This window comes from Daphnia pulicaria, chromosome 3 (genome assembly GCF_021234035.1).
Source record: "Daphnia pulicaria isolate SC F1-1A chromosome 3, SC_F0-13Bv2, whole genome shotgun sequence".
NCBI lineage: Eukaryota > Metazoa > Arthropoda > Branchiopoda > Diplostraca > Daphniidae > Daphnia > Daphnia pulicaria.
The window spans coordinates 473,160-486,765 of record NC_060915.1 but is presented as its reverse complement, the minus strand read 5'-3'; the positions used below and the strand labels follow the sequence as shown (position 1 = coordinate 486,765).

At 37.0% G+C, this 13,606-nt stretch overlaps 30 pseudogenes; all 30 read right to left on the bottom strand.

The window, feature by feature from the left end:
- Positions 1-2: 2 nt before the first annotated feature.
- On the bottom strand, positions 3-121 carry LOC124334850 (annotated as a pseudogene).
- Positions 122-406: 285 nt separating this feature from the next.
- Positions 407-525, bottom strand: LOC124335461 (annotated as a pseudogene).
- Positions 526-810: 285 nt separating this feature from the next.
- Positions 811-929, bottom strand: LOC124334849 (annotated as a pseudogene).
- Positions 930-1,344: 415 nt separating this feature from the next.
- On the bottom strand, positions 1,345-1,463 carry LOC124334848 (annotated as a pseudogene).
- A 416-nt stretch (positions 1,464-1,879) lies between these two features.
- LOC124335449 lies at positions 1,880-1,998 on the bottom strand (annotated as a pseudogene).
- A 284-nt stretch (positions 1,999-2,282) lies between these two features.
- On the bottom strand, positions 2,283-2,401 carry LOC124334847 (annotated as a pseudogene).
- A 284-nt stretch (positions 2,402-2,685) lies between these two features.
- Positions 2,686-2,804, bottom strand: LOC124335438 (annotated as a pseudogene).
- Positions 2,805-3,220: 416 nt separating this feature from the next.
- On the bottom strand, positions 3,221-3,339 carry LOC124334846 (annotated as a pseudogene).
- A 285-nt stretch (positions 3,340-3,624) lies between these two features.
- Positions 3,625-3,743, bottom strand: LOC124335425 (annotated as a pseudogene).
- A 285-nt stretch (positions 3,744-4,028) lies between these two features.
- Positions 4,029-4,147, bottom strand: LOC124335413 (annotated as a pseudogene).
- A 416-nt stretch (positions 4,148-4,563) lies between these two features.
- On the bottom strand, positions 4,564-4,682 carry LOC124335401 (annotated as a pseudogene).
- A 285-nt stretch (positions 4,683-4,967) lies between these two features.
- LOC124335390 lies at positions 4,968-5,086 on the bottom strand (annotated as a pseudogene).
- Positions 5,087-5,502: 416 nt separating this feature from the next.
- On the bottom strand, positions 5,503-5,621 carry LOC124335379 (annotated as a pseudogene).
- A 284-nt stretch (positions 5,622-5,905) lies between these two features.
- On the bottom strand, positions 5,906-6,024 carry LOC124335367 (annotated as a pseudogene).
- Positions 6,025-6,439: 415 nt separating this feature from the next.
- On the bottom strand, positions 6,440-6,558 carry LOC124335356 (annotated as a pseudogene).
- A 284-nt stretch (positions 6,559-6,842) lies between these two features.
- Positions 6,843-6,961, bottom strand: LOC124335345 (annotated as a pseudogene).
- Positions 6,962-7,376: 415 nt separating this feature from the next.
- LOC124334844 lies at positions 7,377-7,495 on the bottom strand (annotated as a pseudogene).
- A 285-nt stretch (positions 7,496-7,780) lies between these two features.
- On the bottom strand, positions 7,781-7,899 carry LOC124335333 (annotated as a pseudogene).
- Positions 7,900-8,184: 285 nt separating this feature from the next.
- LOC124335321 lies at positions 8,185-8,303 on the bottom strand (annotated as a pseudogene).
- A 416-nt stretch (positions 8,304-8,719) lies between these two features.
- LOC124335309 lies at positions 8,720-8,838 on the bottom strand (annotated as a pseudogene).
- A 284-nt stretch (positions 8,839-9,122) lies between these two features.
- On the bottom strand, positions 9,123-9,241 carry LOC124335297 (annotated as a pseudogene).
- A 284-nt stretch (positions 9,242-9,525) lies between these two features.
- On the bottom strand, positions 9,526-9,644 carry LOC124334843 (annotated as a pseudogene).
- Positions 9,645-9,928: 284 nt separating this feature from the next.
- LOC124335286 lies at positions 9,929-10,047 on the bottom strand (annotated as a pseudogene).
- A 416-nt stretch (positions 10,048-10,463) lies between these two features.
- On the bottom strand, positions 10,464-10,582 carry LOC124334842 (annotated as a pseudogene).
- Positions 10,583-10,866: 284 nt separating this feature from the next.
- Positions 10,867-10,985, bottom strand: LOC124335274 (annotated as a pseudogene).
- A 416-nt stretch (positions 10,986-11,401) lies between these two features.
- LOC124334841 lies at positions 11,402-11,520 on the bottom strand (annotated as a pseudogene).
- A 284-nt stretch (positions 11,521-11,804) lies between these two features.
- LOC124335263 lies at positions 11,805-11,923 on the bottom strand (annotated as a pseudogene).
- Positions 11,924-12,339: 416 nt separating this feature from the next.
- Positions 12,340-12,458, bottom strand: LOC124334840 (annotated as a pseudogene).
- A 284-nt stretch (positions 12,459-12,742) lies between these two features.
- On the bottom strand, positions 12,743-12,861 carry LOC124335250 (annotated as a pseudogene).
- Positions 12,862-13,277: 416 nt separating this feature from the next.
- Positions 13,278-13,396, bottom strand: LOC124334838 (annotated as a pseudogene).
- Between the last annotated feature and the right edge of the window lie 210 nt (positions 13,397-13,606).

The window sequence follows — 13,606 nt, the reverse complement described above, 5'->3', positions numbered from 1 at the left end:
ATCGCCAACGACATCCCGTATTCCCAAGCGGTCACCCTTCCAAGTACTAACGGGACTCGACGTAACTTAACTTCTGGGAGCTGACGAGACCAGGTGCGTTCTATGTGATATGGCCGTTGACATTCAAAAATGAAAAATTACCCTCCCAGTCCCAATGGATGAATAAGAAAATCACTTCAAAGTGATAGAAATGTTTGTTCATTGAATTTGGACTCGTAACCATCGCGAATAAAAAAGCGCGATAAACTTTGAAAAACTCGCAATGAAATTTATCCAGAATCATTCAAATAGATGAATTGAACCTATCTCTATGCCATTGATATTTTTGATCTACGAATTTGGACTGGTAACCATCGTGATTGAAAAAAAATTTCAAGAAATTTGTTATTGAAAACAAAATATTCATCGCCAACGACATCCCGTATTCCCAAGCGGTCACCCTTCCAAGTACTAACGGGACTCGACGTAACTTAACTTCTGGGAGCTGACGAGACCAGGTGCGTTCTACGTGATATGGCCGTTGACATTCAAAAATGAAAAATTACCCTCCCAGTCCCAATGGATGAATAAGAAAATCACTTCAAAGTGATAGAAATGTTTGTTCATTGAATTTGGACTCGTAACCATCGCGAATAAAAAAGCGCGATAAACTTTGAAAAACTCGCAATGAAATTTATCCAGAATCATTCCTATGGATGAATTGAACCTATCTCTATGCCATTGATATTTTTGATCTACGAATTTGGACTGGTAACCATCGTGATTGAAAAAAAATTTCAAGAAATTTGTTATTGAAAACAAACTATTCATCGCCAACGACATCCCGTATTCCCAAGCGGTCACCCTTCCAAGTACTAACGGGACTCGACGTAACTTAACTTCTGGGAGCTGACGAGACCAGGTGCGTTCTATGTGATATGGCCGTTGACATTCAAAAATGAAAAATTACCCTCCCAGTCCCAATGGATGAATAGAAAATCACTTCAAAGTGATAAAAATGTTTGTTCATTGAATTTGGACTCGTAACCATCGCGAATAAAAAAGCGCGATAAACTTTGAAAAACTCGCAATGAAATTTATCCAGAATCATTCAAATAGATGAATTGAACCTATCTCTATGCCATTGATATTTTTGATCTACGAATTTGGACTGGTAACCATCGCGATTAAAAAACGCGATAAACTTTGAAAAACTCTCAATGGAATTGATCCAGAATCATTCTTATAAATGAATTGAACCTATCTCTAAGGCATTGAAATGTTTTATCTACGAATTTGGACTGGTAACCATCGTGATTGAAAAAAAAATTTCAAGAAATTTGTTATTGAAAACAAAATATTCATCGCCAACGACATCCCGTATTCCCAAGCGGTCACCCTTCCAAGTACTAACGGGACTCGACGTAACTTAACTTCTGGGAGCTGACGAGACCAGGTGCGTTCTATGTGATATGGCCGTTGACATTCAAAAATGAAAAATTACCCTCCCAGTCCCAATGGATGAATAAGAAAATCACTTCAAAGTGATAGAAATGTTTGTTCATTGAATTTGGACTCGTAACCATCGCGAATAAAAAAGCGCGATAAACTTTGAAAAACTCGCAATGAAATTTATCCAGAATCATTCAAATAGATGAATTGAACCTATCTCTATGCCATTGATATTTTTGATCTACGAATTTGGACTGGTAACCATCGCGATTAAAAAACGCGATAAACTTTGAAAAACTCTCAATGGAATTGATCCAGAATCATTCTTATAGATGAATTGAACCTATCTCTAAGGCATTGAAATGTTTTATCTACGAATTTGGACTGGTAACCATCGTGATTGAAAAAAAAATTTCAAGAAATTTGTTATTGAAATCAAACTATTCATCGCCAACGACATCCCGTATTCCCAAGCGGTCACCCTTCCAAGTACTAACGGGACTCGACGTAACTTAACTTCTGGGAGCTGACGAGACCAGGTGCGTTCTACGTGATATGGCCGTTGACATTCAAAAATGAAAAATTACCCTCCCAGTCCCAATGGATGAATAGAAAATCACTTCAAAGTGATAGAAATGTTTGTTCATTGAATTTGGACTCGTAACCATCGCGAATAAAAAAGCGCGATAAACTTTGAAAAACTCGCAATGAAATTTATCCAGAATCATTCCTATGGATGAATTGAACCTATCTCTATGCCATTGATATTTTTGATCTACGAATTTGGACTGGTAACCATCGTGATTGAAAAAAAATTTCAAGAAATTTGTTATTGAAAACAAACTATTCATCGCCAACGACATCCCGTATTCCCAAGCGGTCACCCTTCCAAGTACTAACGGGACTCGACGTAACTTAACTTCTGGGAGCTGACGAGACCAGGTGCGTTCTATGTGATATGGCCGTTGACATTCAAAAATGAAAAATTACCCTCCCAGTCCCAATGGATGAATAGAAAATCACTTCAAAGTGATAAAAATGTTTGTTCATTGAATTTGGACTCGTAACCATCGCGAATAAAAAAGCGCGATAAACTTTGAAAAACTCGCAATGAAATTTATCCAGAATCATTCAAATAGATGAATTGAACCTATCTCTATGCCATTGATATTTTTGATCTACGAATTTGGACTGGTAACCATCGTGATTGAAAAAAAATTTCAAGAAATTTGTTATTGAAAACAAAATATTCATCGCCAACGACATCCCGTATTCCCAAGCGGTCACCCTTCCAAGTACTAACGGGACTCGACGTAACTTAACTTCTGGGAGCTGACGAGACCAGGTGCGTTCTACGTGATATGGCCGTTGACATTCAAAAATGAAAAATTACCCTCCCAGTCCCAATGGATGAATAAGAAAATCACTTCAAAGTGATAGAAATGTTTGTTCATTGAATTTGGACTCGTAACCATCGCGAATAAAAAAGCGCGATAAACTTTGAAAAACTCGCAATGAAATTTATCCAGAATCATTCAAATAGATGAATTGAACCTATCTCTATGCCATTGATATTTTTGATCTACGAATTTGGACTGGTAACCATCGCGATTAAAAAACGCGATAAACTTTGAAAAACTCTCAATGGAATTGATCCAGAATCATTCTTATAAATGAATTGAACCTATCTCTAAGGCATTGAAATGTTTTATCTACGAATTTGGACTGGTAACCATCGTGATTGAAAAAAAAATTTCAAGAAATTTGTTATTGAAAACAAAATATTCATCGCCAACGACATCCCGTATTCCCAAGCGGTCACCCTTCCAAGTACTAACGGGACTCGACGTAACTTAACTTCTGGGAGCTGACGAGACCAGGTGCGTTCTATGTGATATGGCCGTTGACATTCAAAAATGAAAAATTACCCTCCCAGTCCCAATGGATGAATAAGAAAATCACTTCAAAGTGATAGAAATGTTTGTTCATTGAATTTGGACTCGTAACCATCGCGAATAAAAAAGCGCGATAAACTTTGAAAAACTCGCAATGAAATTTATCCAGAATCATTCAAATAGATGAATTGAACCTATCTCTATGCCATTGATATTTTTGATCTACGAATTTGGACTGGTAACCATCGTGATTGAAAAAAAATTTCAAGAAATTTGTTATTGAAAACAAAATATTCATCGCCAACGACATCCCGTATTCCCAAGCGGTCACCCTTCCAAGTACTAACGGGACTCGACGTAACTTAACTTCTGGGAGCTGACGAGACCAGGTGCGTTCTACGTGATATGGCCGTTGACATTCAAAAATGAAAAATTACCCTCCCAGTCCCAATGGATGAATAAGAAAATCACTTCAAAGTGATAGAAATGTTTGTTCATTGAATTTGGACTCGTAACCATCGCGAATAAAAAAGCGCGATAAACTTTGAAAAACTCGCAATGAAATTTATCCAGAATCATTCAAATAGATGAATTGAACCTATCTCTATGCCATTGATATTTTTGATCTACGAATTTGGACTGGTAACCATCGTGATTGAAAAAAAATTTCAAGAAATTTGTTATTGAAAACAAAATATTCATCGCCAACGACATCCCGTATTCCCAAGCGGTCACCCTTCCAAGTACTAACGGGACTCGACGTAACTTAACTTCTGGGAGCTGACGAGACCAGGTGCGTTCTACGTGATATGGCCGTTGACATTCAAAAATGAAAAATTACCCTCCCAGTCCCAATGGATGAATAAGAAAATCACTTCAAAGTGATAGAAATGTTTGTTCATTGAATTTGGACTCGTAACCATCGCGAATAAAAAAGCGCGATAAACTTTGAAAAACTCGCAATGAAATTTATCCAGAATCATTCAAATAGATGAATTGAACCTATCTCTATGCCATTGATATTTTTGATCTACGAATTTGGACTGGTAACCATCGCGATTTAAAAACGCGATAAACTTTGAAAAACTCTCAATGGAATTGATCCAGAATCATTCTTATAGATGAATTGAACCTATCTCTAAGGCATTGAAATGTTTTATCTACGAATTTGGACTGGTAACCATCGTGATTGAAAAAAAAATTTCAAGAAATTTGTTATTGAAATCAAACTATTCATCGCCAACGACATCCCGTATTCCCAAGCGGTCACCCTTCCAAGTACTAACGGGACTCGACGTAACTTAACTTCTGGGAGCTGACGAGACCAGGTGCGTTCTACGTGATATGGCCGTTGACATTCAAAAATGAAAAATTACCCTCCCAGTCCCAATGGATGAATAAGAAAATCACTTCAAAGTGATAGAAATGTTTGTTCATTGAATTTGGACTCGTAACCATCGCGAATAAAAAAGCGCGATAAACTTTGAAAAACTCGCAATGAAATTTATCCAGAATCATTCAAATAGATGAATTGAACCTATCTCTATGCCATTGATATTTTTGATCTACGAATTTGGACTGGTAACCATCGTGATTGAAAAAAAATTTCAAGAAATTTGTTATTGAAAACAAAATATTCATCGCCAACGACATCCCGTATTCCCAAGCGGTCACCCTTCCAAGTACTAACGGGACTCGACGTAACTTAACTTCTGGGAGCTGACGAGACCAGGTGCGTTCTACGTGATATGGCCGTTGACATTCAAAAATGAAAAATTACCCTCCCAGTCCCAATGGATGAATAAGAAAATCACTTCAAAGTGATAGAAATGTTTGTTCATTGAATTTGGACTCGTAACCATCGCGAATAAAAAAGCGCGATAAACTTTGAAAAACTCGCAATGAAATTTATCCAGAATCATTCAAATAGATGAATTGAACCTATCTCTATGCCATTGATATTTTTGATCTACGAATTTGGACTGGTAACCATCGCGATTAAAAAACGCGATAAACTTTGAAAAACTCTCAATGGAATTGATCCAGAATCATTCTTATAGATGAATTGAACCTATCTCTAAGGCATTGAAATGTTTTATCTACGAATTTGGACTGGTAACCATCGTGATTGAAAAAAAAATTTCAAGAAATTTGTTATTGAAATCAAACTATTCATCGCCAACGACATCCCGTATTCCCAAGCGGTCACCCTTCCAAGTACTAACGGGACTCGACGTAACTTAACTTCTGGGAGCTGACGAGACCAGGTGCGTTCTACGTGATATGGCCGTTGACATTCAAAAATGAAAAATTACCCTCCCAGTCCCAATGGATGAATAGAAAATCACTTCAAAGTGATAGAAATGTTTGTTCATTGAATTTGGACTCGTAACCATCGCGAATAAAAAAGCGCGATAAACTTTGAAAAACTCGCAATGAAATTTATCCAGAATCATTCCTATGGATGAATTGAACCTATCTCTATGCCATTGATATTTTTGATCTACGAATTTGGACTGGTAACCATCGTGATTGAAAAAAAATTTCAAGAAATTTGTTATTGAAAACAAACTATTCATCGCCAACGACATCCCGTATTCCCAAGCGGTCACCCTTCCAAGTACTAACGGGACTCGACGTAACTTAACTTCTGGGAGCTGACGAGACCAGGTGCGTTCTACGTGATATGGCCGTTGACATTCAAAAATGAAAAATTACCCTCCCAGTCCCAATGGATGAATAGAAAATCACTTCAAAGTGATAGAAATGTTTGTTCATTGAATTTGGACTCGTAACCATCGCGAATAAAAAAGCGCGATAAACTTTGAAAAACTCGCAATGAAATTTATCCAGAATCATTCAAATAGATGAATTGAACCTATCTCTATGCCATTGATATTTTTGATCTACGAATTTGGACTGGTAACCATCGCGATTAAAAAACGCGATAAACTTTGAAAAACTCTCAATGGAATTGATCCAGAATCATTCTTATAGATGAATTGAACCTATCTCTAAGGCATTGAAATGTTTTATCTACGAATTTGGACTGGTAACCATGGTGATTGAAAAAAAAATTTCAAGAAATTTGTTATTGAAATCAAACTATTCATCGCCAACGACATCCCGTATTCCCAAGCGGTCACCCTTCCAAGTACTAACGGGACTCGACGTAACTTAACTTCTGGGAGCTGACGAGACCAGGTGCGTTCTACGTGATATGGCCGTTGACATTCAAAAATGAAAAATTACCCTCCCAGTCCCAATGGATGAATAGAAAATCACTTCAAAGTGATAGAAATGTTTGTTCATTGAATTTGGACTCGTAACCATCGCGAATAAAAAAGCGCGATAAACTTTGAAAAACTCGCAATGAAATTTATCCAGAATCATTCCTATGGATGAATTGAACCTATCTCTATGCCATTGATATTTTTGATCTACGAATTTGGACTGGTAACCATCGTGATTGAAAAAAAATTTCAAGAAATTTGTTATTGAAAACAAACTATTCATCGCCAACGACATCCCGTATTCCCAAGCGGTCACCCTTCCAAGTACTAACGGGACTCGACGTAACTTAACTTCTGGGAGCTGACGAGACCAGGTGCGTTCTACGTGATATGGCCGTTGACATTCAAAAATGAAAAATTACCCTCCCAGTCCCAATGGATGAATAGAAAATCACTTCAAAGTGATAGAAATGTTTGTTCATTGAATTTGGACTCGTAACCATCGCGAATAAAAAAGCGCGATAAACTTTGAAAAACTCGCAATGAAATTTATCCAGAATCATTCCTATGGATGAATTGAACCTATCTCTATGCCATTGATATTTTTGATCTACGAATTTGGACTGGTAACCATCGCGATTAAAAAACGCGATAAACTTTGAAAAACTCTCAATGGAATTGATCCAGAATCATTCTTATAAATGAATTGAACCTATCTCTAAGGCATTGAAATGTTTTATCTACGAATTTGGACTGGTAACCATCGTGATTGAAAAAAAAATTTCAAGAAATTTGTTATTGAAAACAAAATATTCATCGCCAACGACATCCCGTATTCCCAAGCGGTCACCCTTCCAAGTACTAACGGGACTCGACGTAACTTAACTTCTGGGAGCTGACGAGACCAGGTGCGTTCTATGTGATATGGCCGTTGACATTCAAAAATGAAAAATTACCCTCCCAGTCCCAATGGATGAATAAGAAAATCACTTCAAAGTGATAGAAATGTTTGTTCATTGAATTTGGACTCGTAACCATCGCGAATAAAAAAGCGCGATAAACTTTGAAAAACTCGCAATGAAATTTATCCAGAATCATTCAAATAGATGAATTGAACCTATCTCTATGCCATTGATATTTTTGATCTACGAATTTGGACTGGTAACCATCGTGATTGAAAAAAAATTTCAAGAAATTTGTTATTGAAAACAAAATATTCATCGCCAACGACATCCCGTATTCCCAAGCGGTCACCCTTCCAAGTACTAACGGGACTCGACGTAACTTAACTTCTGGGAGCTGACGAGACCAGGTGCGTTCTACGTGATATGGCCGTTGACATTCAAAAATGAAAAATTACCCTCCCAGTCCCAATGGATGAATAAGAAAATCACTTCAAAGTGATAGAAATGTTTGTTCATTGAATTTGGACTCGTAACCATCGCGAATAAAAAAGCGCGATAAACTTTGAAAAACTCGCAATGAAATTTATCCAGAATCATTCAAATAGATGAATTGAACCTATCTCTATGCCATTGATATTTTTGATCTACGAATTTGGACTGGTAACCATCGTGATTGAAAAAAAATTTCAAGAAATTTGTTATTGAAAACAAAATATTCATCGCCAACGACATCCCGTATTCCCAAGCGGTCACCCTTCCAAGTACTAACGGGACTCGACGTAACTTAACTTCTGGGAGCTGACGAGACCAGGTGCGTTCTACGTGATATGGCCGTTGACATTCAAAAATGAAAAATTACCCTCCCAGTCCCAATGGATGAATAAGAAAATCACTTCAAAGTGATAGAAATGTTTGTTCATTGAATTTGGACTCGTAACCATCGCGAATAAAAAAGCGCGATAAACTTTGAAAAACTCGCAATGAAATTTATCCAGAATCATTCAAATAGATGAATTGAACCTATCTCTATGCCATTGATATTTTTGATCTACGAATTTGGACTGGTAACCATCGCGATTAAAAAACGCGATAAACTTTGAAAAACTCTCAATGGAATTGATCCAGAATCATTCTTATAGATGAATTGAACCTATCTCTAAGGCATTGAAATGTTTTATCTACGAATTTGGACTGGTAACCATCGTGATTGAAAAAAAAATTTCAAAAAATTTGTTATTGAAATCAAACTATTCATCGCCAACGACATCCCGTATTCCCAAGCGGTCACCCTTCCAAGTACTAACGGGACTCGACGTAACTTAACTTCTGGGAGCTGACGAGACCAGGTGCGTTCTACGTGATATGGCCGTTGACATTCAAAAATGAAAAATTACCCTCCCAGTCCCAATGGATGAATAGAAAATCACTTCAAAGTGATAGAAATGTTTGTTCATTGAATTTGGACTCGTAACCATCGCGAATAAAAAAGCGCGATAAACTTTGAAAAACTCGCAATGAAATTTATCCAGAATCATTCCTATGGATGAATTGAACCTATCTCTATGCCATTGATATTTTTGATCTACGAATTTGGACTGGTAACCATCGTGATTGAAAAAAAATTTCAAGAAATTTGTTATTGAAAACAAACTATTCATCGCCAACGACATCCCGTATTCCCAAGCGGTCACCCTTCCAAGTACTAACGGGACTCGACGTAACTTAACTTCTGGGAGCTGACGAGACCAGGTGCGTTCTACGTGATATGGCCGTTGACATTCAAAAATGAAAAATTACCCTCCCAGTCCCAATGGATGAATAGAAAATCACTTCAAAGTGATAGAAATGTTTGTTCATTGAATTTGGACTCGTAACCATCGCGAATAAAAAAGCGCGATAAACTTTGAAAAACTCGCAATGAAATTTATCCAGAATCATTCCTATGGATGAATTGAACCTATCTCTATGCCATTGATATTTTTGATCTACGAATTTGGACTGGTAACCATCGTGATTGAAAAAAAATTTCAAGAAATTTGTTATTGAAAACAAACTATTCATCGCCAACGACATCCCGTATTCCCAAGCGGTCACCCTTCCAAGTACTAACGGGACTCGACGTAACTTAACTTCTGGGAGCTGACGAGACCAGGTGCGTTCTATGTGATATGGCCGTTGACATTCAAAAATGAAAAATTACCCTCCCAGTCCCAATGGATGAATAGAAAATCACTTCAAAGTGATAAAAATGTTTGTTCATTGAATTTGGACTCGTAACCATCGCGAATAAAAAAGCGCGATAAACTTTGAAAAACTCGCAATGAAATTTATCCAGAATCATTCAAATAGATGAATTGAACCTATCTCTATGCCATTGATATTTTTGATCTACGAATTTGGACTGGTAACCATCGTGATTGAAAAAAAATTTCAAGAAATTTGTTATTGAAAACAAAATATTCATCGCCAACGACATCCCGTATTCCCAAGCGGTCACCCTTCCAAGTACTAACGGGACTCGACGTAACTTAACTTCTGGGAGCTGACGAGACCAGGTGCGTTCTACGTGATATGGCCGTTGACATTCAAAAATGAAAAATTACCCTCCCAGTCCCAATGGATGAATAAGAAAATCACTTCAAAGTGATAGAAATGTTTGTTCATTGAATTTGGACTCGTAACCATCGCGAATAAAAAAGCGCGATAAACTTTGAAAAACTCGCAATGAAATTTATCCAGAATCATTCAAATAGATGAATTGAACCTATCTCTATGCCATTGATATTTTTGATCTACGAATTTGGACTGGTAACCATCGCGATTAAAAAACGCGATAAACTTTGAAAAACTCTCAATGGAATTGATCCAGAATCATTCTTATAAATGAATTGAACCTATCTCTAAGGCATTGAAATGTTTTATCTACGAATTTGGACTGGTAACCATCGTGATTGAAAAAAAAATTTCAAGAAATTTGTTATTGAAAACAAACTATTCATCGCCAACGACATCCCGTATTCCCAAGCGGTCACCCTTCCAAGTACTAACGGGACTCGACGTAACTTAACTTCTGGGAGCTGACGAGACCAGGTGCGTTCTATGTGATATGGCCGTTGACATTCAAAAATGAAAAATTACCCTCCCAGTCCCAATGGATGAATAGAAAATCACTTCAAAGTGATAAAAATGTTTGTTCATTGAATTTGGACTCGTAACCATCGCGAATAAAAAAGCGCGATAAACTTTGAAAAACTCGCAATGAAATTTATCCAGAATCATTCAAATAGATGAATTGAACCTATCTCTATGCCATTGATATTTTTGATCTACGAATTTGGACTGGTAACCATCGTGATTGAAAAAAAATTTCAAGAAATTTGTTATTGAAAACAAAATATTCATCGCCAACGACATCCCGTATTCCCAAGCGGTCACCCTTCCAAGTACTAACGGGACTCGACGTAACTTAACTTCTGGGAGCTGACGAGACCAGGTGCGTTCTACGTGATATGGCCGTTGACATTCAAAAATGAAAAATTACCCTCCCAGTCCCAATGGATGAATAAGAAAATCACTTCAAAGTGATAGAAATGTTTGTTCATTGAATTTGGACTCGTAACCATCGCGAATAAAAAAGCGCGATAAACTTTGAAAAACTCGCAATGAAATTTATCCAGAATCATTCAAATAGATGAATTGAACCTATCTCTATGCCATTGATATTTTTGATCTACGAATTTGGACTGGTAACCATCGCGATTAAAAAACGCGATAAACTTTGAAAAACTCTCAATGGAATTGATCCAGAATCATTCTTATAAATGAATTGAACCTATCTCTAAGGCATTGAAATGTTTTATCTACGAATTTGGACTGGTAACCATCGTGATTGAAAAAAAAATTTCAAGAAATTTGTTATTGAAAACAAACTATTCATCGCCAACGACATCCCGTATTCCCAAGCGGTCACCCTTCCAAGTACTAACGGGACTCGACGTAACTTAACTTCTGGGAGCTGACGAGACCAGGTGCGTTCTATGTGATATGGCCGTTGACATTCAAAAATGAAAAATTACCCTCCCAGTCCCAATGGATGAATAGAAAATCACTTCAAAGTGATAAAAATGTTTGTTCATTGAATTTGGACTCGTAACCATCGCGAATAAAAAAGCGCGATAAACTTTGAAAAACTCGCAATGAAATTTATCCAGAATCATTCAAATAGATGAATTGAACCTATCTCTATGCCATTGATATTTTTGATCTACGAATTTGGACTGGTAACCATCGTGATTGAAAAAAAATTTCAAGAAATTTGTTATTGAAAACAAAATATTCATCGCCAACGACATCCCGTATTCCCAAGCGGTCACCCTTCCAAGTACTAACGGGACTCGACGTAACTTAACTTCTGGGAGCTGACGAGACCAGGTGCGTTCTACGTGATATGGCCGTTGACATTCAAAAATGAAAAATTACCCTCCCAGTCCCAATGGATGAATAAGAAAATCACTTCAAAGTGATAGAAATGTTTGTTCATTGAATTTGGACTCGTAACCATCGCGAATAAAAAAGCGCGATAAACTTTGAAAAACTCGCAATGAAATTTATCCAGAATCATTCAAATAGATGAATTGAACCTATCTCTATGCCATTGATATTTTTGATCTACGAATTTGGACTGGTAACCATCGCGATTAAAAAACGCGATAAACTTTGAAAAACTCTCAATGGAATTGATCCAGAATCATTCTTATAAATGAATTGAACCTATCTCTAAGGCATTGAAATGTTTTATCTACGAATTTGGACTGGTAACCATCGTGATTGAAAAAAAAATTTCAAGAAATTTGTTATTGAAAACAAACTATTCATCGCCAACGACATCCCGTATTCCCAAGCGGTCACCCTTCCAAGTACTAACGGGACTCGACGTAACTTAACTTCTGGGAGCTGACGAGACCAGGTGCGTTCTATGTGATATGGCCGTTGACATTCAAAAATGAAAAATTACCCTCCCAGTCCCAATGGATGAATAGAAAATCACTTCAAAGTGATAAAAATGTTTGTTCATTGAATTTGGACTCGTAACCATCGCGAATAAAAAAGCGCGATAAACTTTGAAAAACTCGCAATGAAATTTATCCAGAATCATTCAAATAGATGAATTGAACCTATCTCTATGCCATTGATATTTTTGATCTACGAATTTGGACTGGTAACCATCGTGATTGAAAAAAAATTTCAAGAAATTTGTTATTGAAAACAAAATATTCATCGCCAACGACATCCCGTATTCCCAAGCGGTCACCCTTCCAAGTACTAACGGGACTCGACGTAACTTAACTTCTGGGAGCTGACGAGACCAGGTGCGTTCTACGTGATATGGCCGTTGACATTCAAAAATGAAAAATTACCCTCCCAGTCCCAATGGATGAATAAGAAAATCACTTCAAAGTGATAGAAATGTTTGTTCATTGAATTTGGACTCGTAACCATCGCGAATAAAAAAGCGCGATAAACTTTGAAAAACTCGCAATGAAATTTATCCAGAATCATTCAAATAGATGAATTGAACCTATCTCTATGCCATTGATATTTTTGATCTACGAATTTGGACTGGTAACCATCGCGATTAAAAAACGCGATAAACTTTGAAAAACTCTCAATGGAATTGATCCAGAATCATTCTTATAAATGAATTGAACCTATCTCTAAGGCATTGAAATGTTTTATCTACGAATTTGGACTGGTAACCATCGTGATTGAAAAAAAAATTTCAAGAAATTTGTTATTGAAAACAAACTATTCATCGCCAACGACATCCCGTATTCCCAAGCGGTCACCCTTCCAAGTACTAACGGGACTCGACGTAACTTAACTTCTGGGAGCTGACGAGACCAGGTGCGTTCTATGTGATATGGCCGTTGACATTCAAAAATGAAAAATTACCCTCCCAGTCCCAATGGATGAATAGAAAATCACTTCAAAGTGATAAAAATGTTTGTTCATTGAATTTGGACTCGTAACCATCGCGAATAAAAAAGCGCGATAAACTTTGAAAAACTCGCAATGAAATTTATCCAGAATCATTCAAATAGATGAATTGAACCTATCTCTATGCCATTGATATTTTTGATCT